Genomic DNA, 12465 nt, shown 5'->3' with positions numbered 1-12465 from the left:
AAAGGTCAAAAAAATTTTTTCTATCCAGACATAAGTTTTGAACTCCTGAAGAAGAGGAAGGAGTTCAATACAACGAAAACGATCTTATGGAAAAAAGGATATAAATTTATGTTAAGGTACCCAGCGGTACTTAAAATAATTATTCCAGGGCAACAAAACAGACTATTCTCGGATCCAGAGGAAGCAAGGAAATTTGCAGAACAACTACAAAACAAGCAGAGAGATGAAGACATGTAATAAGAGTAAAAATGACCATGATCTATATGTATGTGTGTAAAGGGGTATATGTGTGTATATATATAGTGTGCATACATGAATGTATCCGTATTTAGAGGAAAATATATAGAGTGTAGACAAGAATTAATAAGGGAGGGAAATGGAATAGAGGGAATAAGGAGGGAATTAAAAGAGTGACCTTTGTTACATATGAAAATTGAAATCTTTTCTGGGGGGGCTGGGTGGGGAGGAGTTATGGTCACTGCAAAATCAGCTGACGTTTGCGAGTGAATTCGCAAATCCAAATGGAGAGGGGAGATGTGGTTGTCCGACAAGGGATAAAGGACAACTCAGGAGGAGGAGGGGAGATTGGGGTTAAAGAAGTTTTAAATAGGAGAATAGGGAAAATGTTTGATGTTTTAGAAATGTTGTCTTATAAAGTGTTCAAAACAAGAAAGCAGAAATGGATAAGAAGGAAAGGTAATGATGGAGAAACGGAAAGGGAAGATAAACAAAGTATAAAATGGCTACGCTGAACTATATGACTTTAAATATTAACGGAATACATAACCAAATCAAAAGGAAGAAACTGCTAAATTTACTGAAAAAAGAAAAATTGATATAACATTCGTACAAGAAACACATTTAACTGAATTGGAGCACAAGAAATTAAAGAGAGATTGGGTAGGACACGTAACAGCAGCGTCGTATAATTGAAAAGCAAGAGGGGTAGCTATATTAATTAGTAAAAATGTGCCAATTAAAATAGAAGAGGAAATAATAGATCCAGCAGGGAGATATGTAATGATAAAATGTCAGATATATTTGGAGTTTTGGAATCTACTCAATGTATATTCACCTAACGAAGAAGATCAAAAGTTTATGCAAGATATTTTTTTGAAGATAGCAGATACGCAAGGGAACATATTAATAGGAGGGGATTTCAACCTGAATTTGGATTCAAATATGGACAAAACTGGGAAAAAAATTAACAGAAAGAACAAAGTAACCAAATTTATAATTAAATCGATGGAAGAAATGAAACTTTTGGATATATGGAGGAAACAACACCCAAAGGAAAAGGAATATTCATATTACTCGGCTAGACATAAAACATACTCAAGAATAGACCTATTTTTGTTATCAGCTTGTATGCAAGATAGAGTAAGAAAAACAGAATATAAAGCTAGAATATTATCGAACCATTCACCCTTAATATTGACAATAAAGTTAGAGGACATTCCTCCAAGAATGTATAGATGGAGATTAAACTCCATGTTACTCAAAAGGCAGGATTTTAGAGAATTCATTGAAAGACAAATTAAAATGTATTTTGAAATAAATACGGAATCAGTGAAAGATAAGTTTATACTATGGGATGCAATGAAAGCGTTCATTAGAGGGCAAATAATAAGTTATGTAACCAAGATGAAGAAGGACTATAATCAGGAAACAGAGCAGTTGGAAAGGGAAATAGTAAATATAGAAAAAGAATTAGCAATGAAGGAAGATACAACTAAAAGAAGAGAATTGGCAGATAAAAAAATAAAATATGAAACACCACAAACATATAAGGTGGAGAAGAATATAATGCAGACAAAACAGAAATATTATGAACTAGGGGAAAAAACGCACAAAATTCTAGCATAGCAGCTTAAGACAGAATAAGCTAAGAAAATGGTATTGGCATCAAGGAAAAAAGACAAACAAATCACATATAATCCAAAGGAGATCAAGGAAAACTTTAGAGAATTCCATGAACAATTAAACCAAACTGAAAACGAAGGGAAAGAAGGGAAAATAGTTGAATTTCTAACTAAAATTGAACTACCAAAACTACAAATAGAGGAACAAAATGAATTAACAGAACCATTTGGAATAGTAGAAATACAAGAGATAATAAAAAAATTACCAAATAATAAAACACCAGGAGAGGATGGATTCCCAATAGAATTCTATAAAACATTTAAAGATTTATTAATTCCTCCCCTCCTGGAAGTAATCAACCAGATTGATAAAACACAAAGCTTACCAGATTCATGTAAAACAGCAATAATTACAGTAATACTAAAGCAAGGGAAAGATCCACTCGCACCAGCGTCATATAGACCAATATCTTTACTTAACACAGACTATAAGATAATAGCTAAACTATTAGCAAACAGATTAGCAGAGTATGTACTGAAAATGGTAAATCTAGACCAAACTGGATTTATTAAAAAAAGACGCACCACAGACAATATTTGTAAATTTATTAACTTAATTCATGCAGTAGAAGGGAGTAAAGCGCCAACAGTAGCAGTTGCTTTAGATGCAGAGAAGGCCTTTGACAGAGTAGAATGGAATTATTTATTCAAAGTATTGCAAAAATTCAGTTTACCAGAGAAGTATATTAATTGGATTAAAGCATTATATAAGGGACCATTGACGAAAGTGACAGTAAATGGATATGTATCAAAGCAATTTAACTTAAGCAGGTCAACACGGCAGGGATGCCCACTATCACCTTTATTGTTCGCGTTAGCTATAGAACCACTAGCAGAATTGATAAGAACAGAAAATAATATAAAAGGGTTAAAAAAAAGACAAGGAATATAAAATCAGTTTATTTGCGGATGATGTTATAGTATACTTAACAGAACCAGAACTATCAATAAAAGAATTATATAAGAAATTGAAGGAATATGGAGAAGTGTCGGGTTACAAGATTAACGTAAATAAAAGTGAAGCAATGCCTATGAATAATGCGAATTTCTCAAAATTTAAGAAGGAATCACCATTCAGATGGCAAATGCAAGCAATAAGATACCTAGGTATACAAATAAATAAAAACCTCGGCCAACTATATAAACTCAATTATTATCCACTAATGAAAAAATTACAGGACAATTTAGAGCATTGGAAAGATTTACCACTAACACTAATAGGAAGGATAAACTGTATTAAAATGAACATTTTTCCAAGGATATTATACCTATTTCAGGCATTGCCAATACACCTGACAGGGAAATTCTTCAAGGAGTTAAAGAAAATAATAAGGAAATTTTTATGGAGGGGGGGAAACCGAGGATAGCACTAGATAAATTAACAGAATGGTATAAACAAGGAGGCTTACAACTGCCAAACTTTAAAAATTATTATAGAGTCGCACAATTAAGAAACCTATCAGATTTTTATCAAACAAGGGAAAAGCCAGATTGGACTAGATTAGAATTAGATAAAATAGGGGAAAAGATACCTGAACACATATTATATAAATGGGATGAAAAATTGGTACAATATAGAAGTTCTCCAGTATTACATCATCGACTCAATATTTGGAAGAAGATTCATGTAGAAAGAAATAAAACAAGTTATCAATTACCTAAACTAATATTGACGCAAAACAAGTTACTCCCTTTTACAATAGATAACCTTTTCTTTAGAGAATGGGAGAAAAAAGGGATCAAAAGAATGGAAAATTGTTTTTCAGGAAATAGATTATTATCCTTTGAACAAATGAAAGATAAATACAATATAACTCAAGATACAGTGCTGGCATATTACCAATTGAGATCCTACTTGAAGGACAAATTAGGAAGCAGTCTGAGTTTACCACAGGGAAGTAACTTTGAATATGTGATTACAGACACAATGATAATCAAAAGATTTATAACAAATATGTATATTAAACTGCAAGAAAAGGAGAATGAGGAAACAAATGGTAAAACTAAACAAAAATGGGAACAAGATTTAAATATAAAGATAAAAAAGGAAACATGGGAGAAGTTATGTTCTGGAACGATGAGAAATACAATAAATACGAGGTTACGTATGATACAATATAACTGGATACACAGGCTATACATTACACCTCAATAGTTAAATAAATGGGACCCAACAGTATCGGATAGATGTTTTCAATGTAAAAAAGAAATGGGAACAACAATTCATGCAATCTGGACATGTGAGAAAGTATAAAAATTTTGGGAAGATCTAAACCAAATATTAAATAAAATTACAGAAAACAATATACCAAAGAATCCAGAGATCTTCCTCCTAAGTAACATAAAAAACAAAGAATTTGGAATTGATTTGGAGGATGCACAAAAAAGATTTGTTAAGATAGCTCTAGCCGTAGCAAAAAAATGTATTATGTCAGCCTGGAAATTAGAAGATAACTTGAGAATACAACAATGGTATATAGAAATGAATAAATTTATTCCATTAGAAAAAATAACATATAGTTTAAGAAATAATATTGAAATATTTGAACAAATATGGGAGCCTTACATGAAACACAATAGCGAAAACCTACCGGGGACATTCACTACCTAAATTAACGAAAGGAGAAGGAAATGAAAAGAATTGACTCAGTGGAATTTCTTGTTTATTTTTATTGAATGACAACATTGTTTGACTGGTTTAATGTATCCTAGATTTTGAACTTTAAATGGACGGGAGGGGGGAGGTAGGGAGGGTGGGATGGGAGGAGGGGGGGGGAGAAAATGGCACTGTATATATTTGAAAAGGAAAAAGTATGTATCATGGTTAATATGGTTTATGGTGTGAAAAATGAAAAATAAAAAATAAAAAAATAAAAAAGCCACTTCACATCCATGTTCTAAAAGCATCTGACCTCATCTCCATCCAAAATTGTGTGGACATGACTCCAGATAGTCTGCGCCAGTCACTCAAGAAGACTGGGCTTGTTTAAACAGCTGCCAGCAGAATGCTGTGTGTACACACAAATGCTTGGAAGCAAACACCCATTGTTCTTGAACTTGGAGCCACATCAGGTTTTACAGCTCTGTTTTTCAAGACACACCGACTCCGAAAATTACCTCTCTCTCTCTCTCTTTCTCTCTCTGTGAGTGCAACCCTGTGAGTCTCTCTGTGACCCTGTTTCAGCCCACCATTCCCTCGCTAAAAATACATGTATGATTCTATAACTTGACTTTTAAGTTCAATAGATCTCATTCCCACAGAAGAAATTTTGAGCTTCTTAAATATCAACATTTTAAACAGCAATCATCCATTTATCTAGTGGAGTTTACATTCTTCAACAATATCATATAAAGAAACATTGCAGAAACAAATTGTAAATTCAACATCTGGAGAGGAAATCAGCAATGACAGTATCCTTGCCTTTTATATGGGTTATCATTAAATCATATTCTTGTAAAACTAAATTCCAATTTAAGATTCATTTTACTCAAAAATACGAATGGGTTATGATCAGTGTCGACAGTAATCAGTCCCATAGCATTACAAATGTAAACCTGGAAATGTTGAAAAGCCCATGCAAGGGACAGTGATTCTTTTCCAATAGAAGAATAACTCTTTTGATGTTGATTGACTTTCTTAGATACATAAACCACTGGATGTTCAATATGATCACAATAATCCTTTGGTAACAAAGCAGCTCCTGTCGCTTCATCACCACCATCAGCACTTTACAACAGTCATTCAACATCACGACAAGTTATTGGTGTTATTTAGACGTGTCTGGAAACAGGTTCCTGCATTTTACTAGCTGCTTCATTCATTCCTTTCTCTTCATTCTATATTTTTCAGGCCCCCCCATCACAACTCTTGAGCCATAAGCAAAAACACATTCTTTGCTGCCCCTTTAAATTGGCAAAGATTGGCACTGTTGAAAGTTATCAAAACCCATTGCTGCTGCTTTTCCGCAAACACAAGCCTTTTCATTGGCTTTCAAAAAAAATTCAACCAAATATATTGAAAATTTGTCAGTCAATTAGTTCCAAACATGTCAAATCACGAATGAGCCCCCAATTATGTTATATACCAGAGCAGCATCAGTGGGAACTAACCAGAGACCAATGGAATTTTCAAAAACAATGATTTTTTTATGATTAATAACTAATAACATGATAGTTCTTATTTCACTTTGAATTTAACCTCACTATGCGCAAATGCATGCATGTTTGTGTGTGCGTGTGTGTCTGTCTGTCTGTGTGCGAGTTGCCATCTTGCAGGCATTCACTGTTGCCAACGGGGAGGTTGGAGGTGTGTCTGTTGGGGAGTCTGCATCAACTCTCCTTTGGTCTATGGAGGAGCAGTGGGATGATGCGGAGGGTCGGCACTCAAGTGGAAGTACCAGATCCTGAAGTACCCACCCCATCGGGAGTTGGTGGAGGGGATAATGTTTAGTGTGGATGTCAGGGGTGGTGGGCTGCCATTAGGCCCACTCCTGCTGGAGCAAAGAGCCTATGTAGGTAGTTCATCTGAGAGTCATCCAGCGGGGTGGGGGTGAGTGGTAATGCTTGATCGGCGTGTGCTGGAGTTTGGGCACAGATCCAGCAGTCTGATTTGTTTGTGGTGGTGGTGAAATTGTAGGCAATGTGAAGAAACATGTTTGTCAGTGTGACATTGCCAATGGTTGCTGTGAGCAGCAGGGGTAGATGCAGGACTTGCATGTTTCTGTAGGGTGAAAGAAACAAGAGACGGGGGAAGGTGGAGGCGGGGGGGGGAAGGTTGGGGAGGGGGGGAAACTCATTGTCTCCAAGTGAGATGATGAATTTGGAGACAGGAGAGGTTGGTCTGGCCTGGAATTGTGTCCCAGCAGGTGTCTCCAGGACCGCATGTGGCAATCTCCCCCTTTTGTGGGGGGACCTAATGACTGTTGTATCCATGCTCTCCCTGAGTCCTTGGTCTTGGGGAGGGGGGAATTGGTGGGCTCTGGGGAGTGTGAGAGGTGGCGAGACATGGGGTGTCTCCTTGGCCAGAGGGCATGCGTTTAAATGGTCCACAGCCTATTGCAACATGTTCAGCCATCCTCTCAGTGTGTGGGAGGGTGTCAGAGTGCAGATACTCTCCTTGAGCAAGCCGTTCATTCTCTCAGCCAACCCCGATGCCTGTGGGTGGGAGGTTATGTGGATTAGCCATGAGATCCCCCCTCAGCAGCCCATTCCTGGTCTTTGGACCCCGTGAAGTGTGAGCCCTGATCGGATTGCACCTCCCATGGGACTCTGTAGATGGTGGGGAGGTGCTGCAATCCTTTAATGGTGTTATTTTGGTCAGCTTCCCACATGGTACTGCCACTGATACACCAGAACATGTGTCCACATGTTAGGATATACTGCTTACTGCTTTTTATTTTGGCGTGGGAGTGGTCTGATATAGTTGATCTGCCATATGTGACCTGCTCCCGTGCCACATCGAATGTGACCTATCAGCCCTGTTGGCCACCCCCTTGGCTTTACCCACTGACAGACGGGGCAGTCGACCAGAACTGTTCTGCTCATCGTCATGTGCTGTCAGCCCCTAAGTGGCCGCTTTTGCGGTGTGACCATGTGGCCAGTGCCCCATTGTCTGTGTCTGGTGGGGAGGTGGAGGTAGTGCATATTTGTGCGGCCTGGTCCACGGCCGCGTTGTGCACTGCCTCCTCTGTGGTGTTGCGGCTATTTGCATCTACGTGATGTACTGTGATGTTCCTGTGGGTAGCTTGGTCCCAGATCAGTTGCCAGTGATGCTGTCCCCAAAAGGGGCATCCGTGGATTTTCCACTCCATCGGGCTGTCCACATTGCCATGCTGTTGACCACTGCCTATGAATTGGCGTAGATGTGGATGGAGGATGAAGGGCTCAGTGCCTGTTTGGTGCTCAGTGGCTAGGAGGGCCAGGTAGCAGGGCAAGTAGCTGGCGCTCAAACAGGCTGCAGCTTCAGGCAGGGACTTTGTCCAGAAGCCCAACGGGACTCTGCGACCCCGGAGCTTCTGCCAGAGGCACCATTCGCCAGTGGTCTCCCTCACTGAAACCTGCATTTCAAAAAAATATCTGCCTGCCTGGGAGCGAGGAGCAATGCTTGTTCCACAGCCTGTTGCACTGTATGAAAGCAGCCTGTTGTTCGGGACCCCATTGGAAAGTGGCTTTGTTTTGTGAGACCCTGTAGTGGTCTCAGGGTCATGGTGAGGTGGGGTATATGTTGTCACCATAGCCCAGGAGACCCACAAAGCTCTGGCTACTAGTTTTACTGGGGGAGGGGAGGGGGGACTGCAGAGTTTAAAATTTTATTCCTGGCCGATTCTAGCATCTACCTGTGTCCCAGGTGCCATTGAATTTCCAGGAAATGGGCTTCATGGAAGGGCCCCTGAATCTTGTGCCTATTAATGGCCCACCCCCCATCTCTCAGGAAATGCACTGGCATCTGAAGAGCATTGGAGACAATGGTCTCAGACGGCCCCTGGATGAGGATGAGGATGTCATCGATATAATGAGCAATCGACACCTCGGGGGAGAGTCAATTGACTGCAGATTAAGGGCGATTAGGCTGTGGAGGTGGTCCCGAGGGAGTCGACAGAAGGTGCATTGTTGTTCGTACTGTCTGTAGCTCGAAAATGTGTAGCAAGTACATGGAAAGATAACATAGTGATTAATATAATGCGGTGGCAGAATGAGTTGAAGGCTTGTATTGTTATGGAAAAATTTACATATAATCTGCATGACAATTATTTTTGTTTGTTAATAAGTGGTTACCATATTTGGAATATATGCATTTAGATGTATTTTGATTTATTATATATTCTTAGTTTCTGTTTATCTATTTTTGGCTCTCCTTAAGAGAGCTGGCTGATGGGGTGGGAGGGTGGGTGGGGATTTAATTTTTTTTTCTTTTTTTTATATATACTCATATAAAATTCTCTTAATGGAATATATTCTGTATTACTACTAATGATCTTTCAAATAAATAAAGTTTAAAAAAAAGAAGGTGCATCGCTGTCCATCCCAGGGCTTCTGTCTCCCTGTCCTTTTGCTCAGAGAGAGACTGCACCTTGTCCACCAGCTGCTTGGTGATCCCTACCTGGCGTCTCAGCAGTGATGCCAGCAGCCAGTAGGCTCCCTGACTGCCTCTTGCCTCGGGAAACCCCGACTCCTTAAGGAAGGCATGTGGTGGCCCATTCACTTGCCACGAGGGTCTAGCTGGTTGGACCAGTTCACAGGCTTACTGAAGTCAGCCAGCAAGGGTCAGCTGAGGTGATTCACCTGGGCCAATGGGGTGAAGGTCAGGGTTGGGTCTGGGCAGGCTGCCTGGACTGCAGCACCTGGTGATTTAGGTGGGCCCATTGCAAGGGTCACCTTGATGGCTTGGGGTGAGTCTGACCTTGATTGGCAGGTAGTGTGTCCTCCAAACAGAAGTGCAGCAGGGCCACCAGGTGTTGGACACTGCCTCTCCATCACATATACGCACACACACAAACACACTCATACAATCACTCTTTTTCGCTCTTTCTTCACCCACCTGCACCGTTCTGACCCCTCAGACTCTCCTGTGTCTGTTCCAGACCCTCACATCCTCCAGAATACTGTCCCAGGTGCTCACACGCCCACCTGCATGGATCTGGAAACTTAAAAACCCACTGGAATTGTCCACGACCCTCTCCACTTCCCTGGGACTGTTCTGGAGCCCAACATACCAATCTGCATGGTTCTGGCCCCTCAGAGACCCACCTGCACCGTCAGGGACCCTGAAACACCTATCTGCATGGTTCTGGCCCCTCAAAGACCCACCTCCACTGTCAGGAACCCTGAAACACCTATCTGCACGGTTCTGGTCCCTCAGAGACCCACCTGCACTATCAGGAACCCTGAAGCACCTATCTGCATGGTTCTGGCCCCTCAAAGACTCACCTGCACCATCATGGACCCTCAAATGTCCACCTACTCTGTCCCAGCCCCTTGCACCCTCCCCAGGACCATCCCTGCCCCTCGCCCTCTCTGCAGGACCATCCCTGCCCCTCGCCCTCTCTGCAGGACCATCCCAGCTGAGGCTGCGCCTCAGGAACTCAGCGACTGGCCGCTCCAGCAGCTTCTCCAGCACCCGGACCACAACCCAAGTGGCCTCCACTTCCCCATATGTCCCCACCAACAGGCATGCCAGGTCGAGTGAGTTGGCTCCCTCCAGCCGGGCCCGTGGGATTCCCGACCCAGCACTGAATGGCCCGTCGGACAGATCCTCCTTTAGCTGCCGTAGCTGTACAGCATCCAGACAGCTCAGGGCGTCGGAGAGGCAGCGGTGGAGCAGGATATTGCAGAGGGGAGGACTGGATCACCCCAGGGCTGCACTCTACTCTCTTTACACTGCGCACTCGATACAATGATGAGACCTCGGTCATGAGTTGTAGAAAGGAAGGCAATGAGTCAGCAGACTGAAGGGCAATGGGAAACGTGACCAAATGGTGCACCAGTAACAACCTCACACCAAGGACGGCAGGGAGAAACAGACTTATACGATGCAGTGATTAATGGCGTCGGACTGCGAGTTGCTTTGAAAGTGAAGGTTCCAGAATAAGGGGTGTCAACTACTTCCAGTGGGCCTTGTGTGTAGCTTCAAGACCATGTTGTGTGTCGCCGAGGGGAAAAAAAACCAGAGGAAGGAAATGAGCCTCTGTATATATATTTAGATAGCTTTGCTGTCCCAATGTTTTGAGCTCTCAAAGCAGAAATGATCGCTATTGAGGAATTGTGGTTGATCACGTGTGACTGCACTCGACTGTACCGAATGTCTCGCCTCCAACCCTTTAACCAACCCATAAGGCCTCAGTGAAGGCCCGAGGCTCCTCGCTCCATCCCAGCCATAATTTCACTTTTATCCCAGTTAATTTTATAACCATGTTCTTTTCATCTCCTATTCAATGAATGCTAAGAATTTTCAGGATCTGTTATACAAATCAAAACATCACCAGCAAATGAATTAATCAGAATTAATTAATCAGAAATTTCCTTAATATTAAAATCTTGTCTTATTAATTGTGCTAAAGGTTCGCTTGCTAAAATAAATAAAACTGGGGACAAAGGACATCCTTGTCTAGTCGATTTAGTTAATGAAAAGGCACAAGGTATTTGTCCATGTCTCACCACTTTAGCGGAAAGGCTTTTATATAAAGTTTTAATCCAGCTAATAAACACCAATCCAAATCCAATTTTCTTTTAAATTAAAAACTCTATTCTAATCTATTTCTAATTCTAATCACTTTTTCAGCATCTAGTGATAAATCAGATTTCATCTCGGAAACTAATTAACAGCAATGTTATCTGCAGAATATCAGTTTTTAACAAATCCAGATTGAGCTAAATGAATTAAATTAATTAAATATTAACCTATTTGCTAAAACTTTATAATCGTCATTTAATAATGAAATTGGTCTATACGATTCAACCTTTAACAAATCTTTGTATTCTTAGGTATTACTGTTATAATTGCATTAGAAAAAGACACCAATAAAGAATGGACTTTCTTTGCCTGTTTCAATACCTCCATTAATGGGGGTATTAACAAATCTTTACATTTCTTATAAAATTCAGATGGAAAATGATCTTCACCTGGAGACAGATCATTAGTGACTTCTTTAACTGTAAATGGGGAATCTAAATCTTGGCATTTTAAAGAAAGATAACCTTCAGTTAAGAAACTATTAATATTCTCTTCAGCATTATTAAATTGAGATGTATATAATTTAACATAAAATTCTCTAAAAGAATCATTTATACCTTGAGGTTTATAATTTTTGAATTTCTTTTAATAGCATTAATTGTTCTTGAAGCTTGTTTTGTCTTCAATTGCCAGGCCAACACATTGTGAGCTCTCTCCCCCAATTCATAATATTTCTGTGGAATGTAATTTTCAATTGGTTAATACCTCTTCTTTATGTGCCCGTCACTCTATCCCTAGGGCTCACATGTCCAAAGTCAAACAATCTTGTTTTGATGCGGATGCATCTCCTTGTTGTGATAAATGGGGATGTTTCGTGAATTCATATGTTCCGGATGTGTTGGGAGTCTTGAGAAATATTGGACCAAAGTATTTCAAACTTTCTCTGCACTTTTTACAGTTACAGTAAATCCTTAACAGCTTTATTCGATACTGGTGGAGAGAGTGGTAGAATATCAACAACATCTGACTTTATTTCTTTCCTGGCTTGGCGGGCAGAGTTGTCCAGATGGAGGGGAGTGACCCCAACTAACCCTGCTTAATTGCTATGTGATGTCACGTCGTGTTTAAACTGAGAGAAGATGAGCTGCTCGATTTCTGATTTGAATGTAAAATTTCACACACAGTGAGGACCCTTTTTGAGTTCCTTTTATAATGGTTGATTTGTCACAAAGGTAGAAATGTTGTCTTGGGAGGTGATTTATCACTGAAAAGAATTCTGAATTCCTCTTTTTTGGCCAATCAGTTTCTTTCTTGGTTGTGGGTTTAGATTTTCCTTTTATGTAAAATAAAAATAAAATTTTAGATAGATGCAGA

The sequence above is a fragment of the Narcine bancroftii genome, unplaced genomic scaffold (assembly GCF_036971445.1).
Source record: "Narcine bancroftii isolate sNarBan1 unplaced genomic scaffold, sNarBan1.hap1 Scaffold_176, whole genome shotgun sequence".
Taxonomy (NCBI): Eukaryota; Metazoa; Chordata; class Chondrichthyes; order Torpediniformes; family Narcinidae; genus Narcine; species Narcine bancroftii.
Note: the sequence above shows the minus strand (reverse complement) of the source record.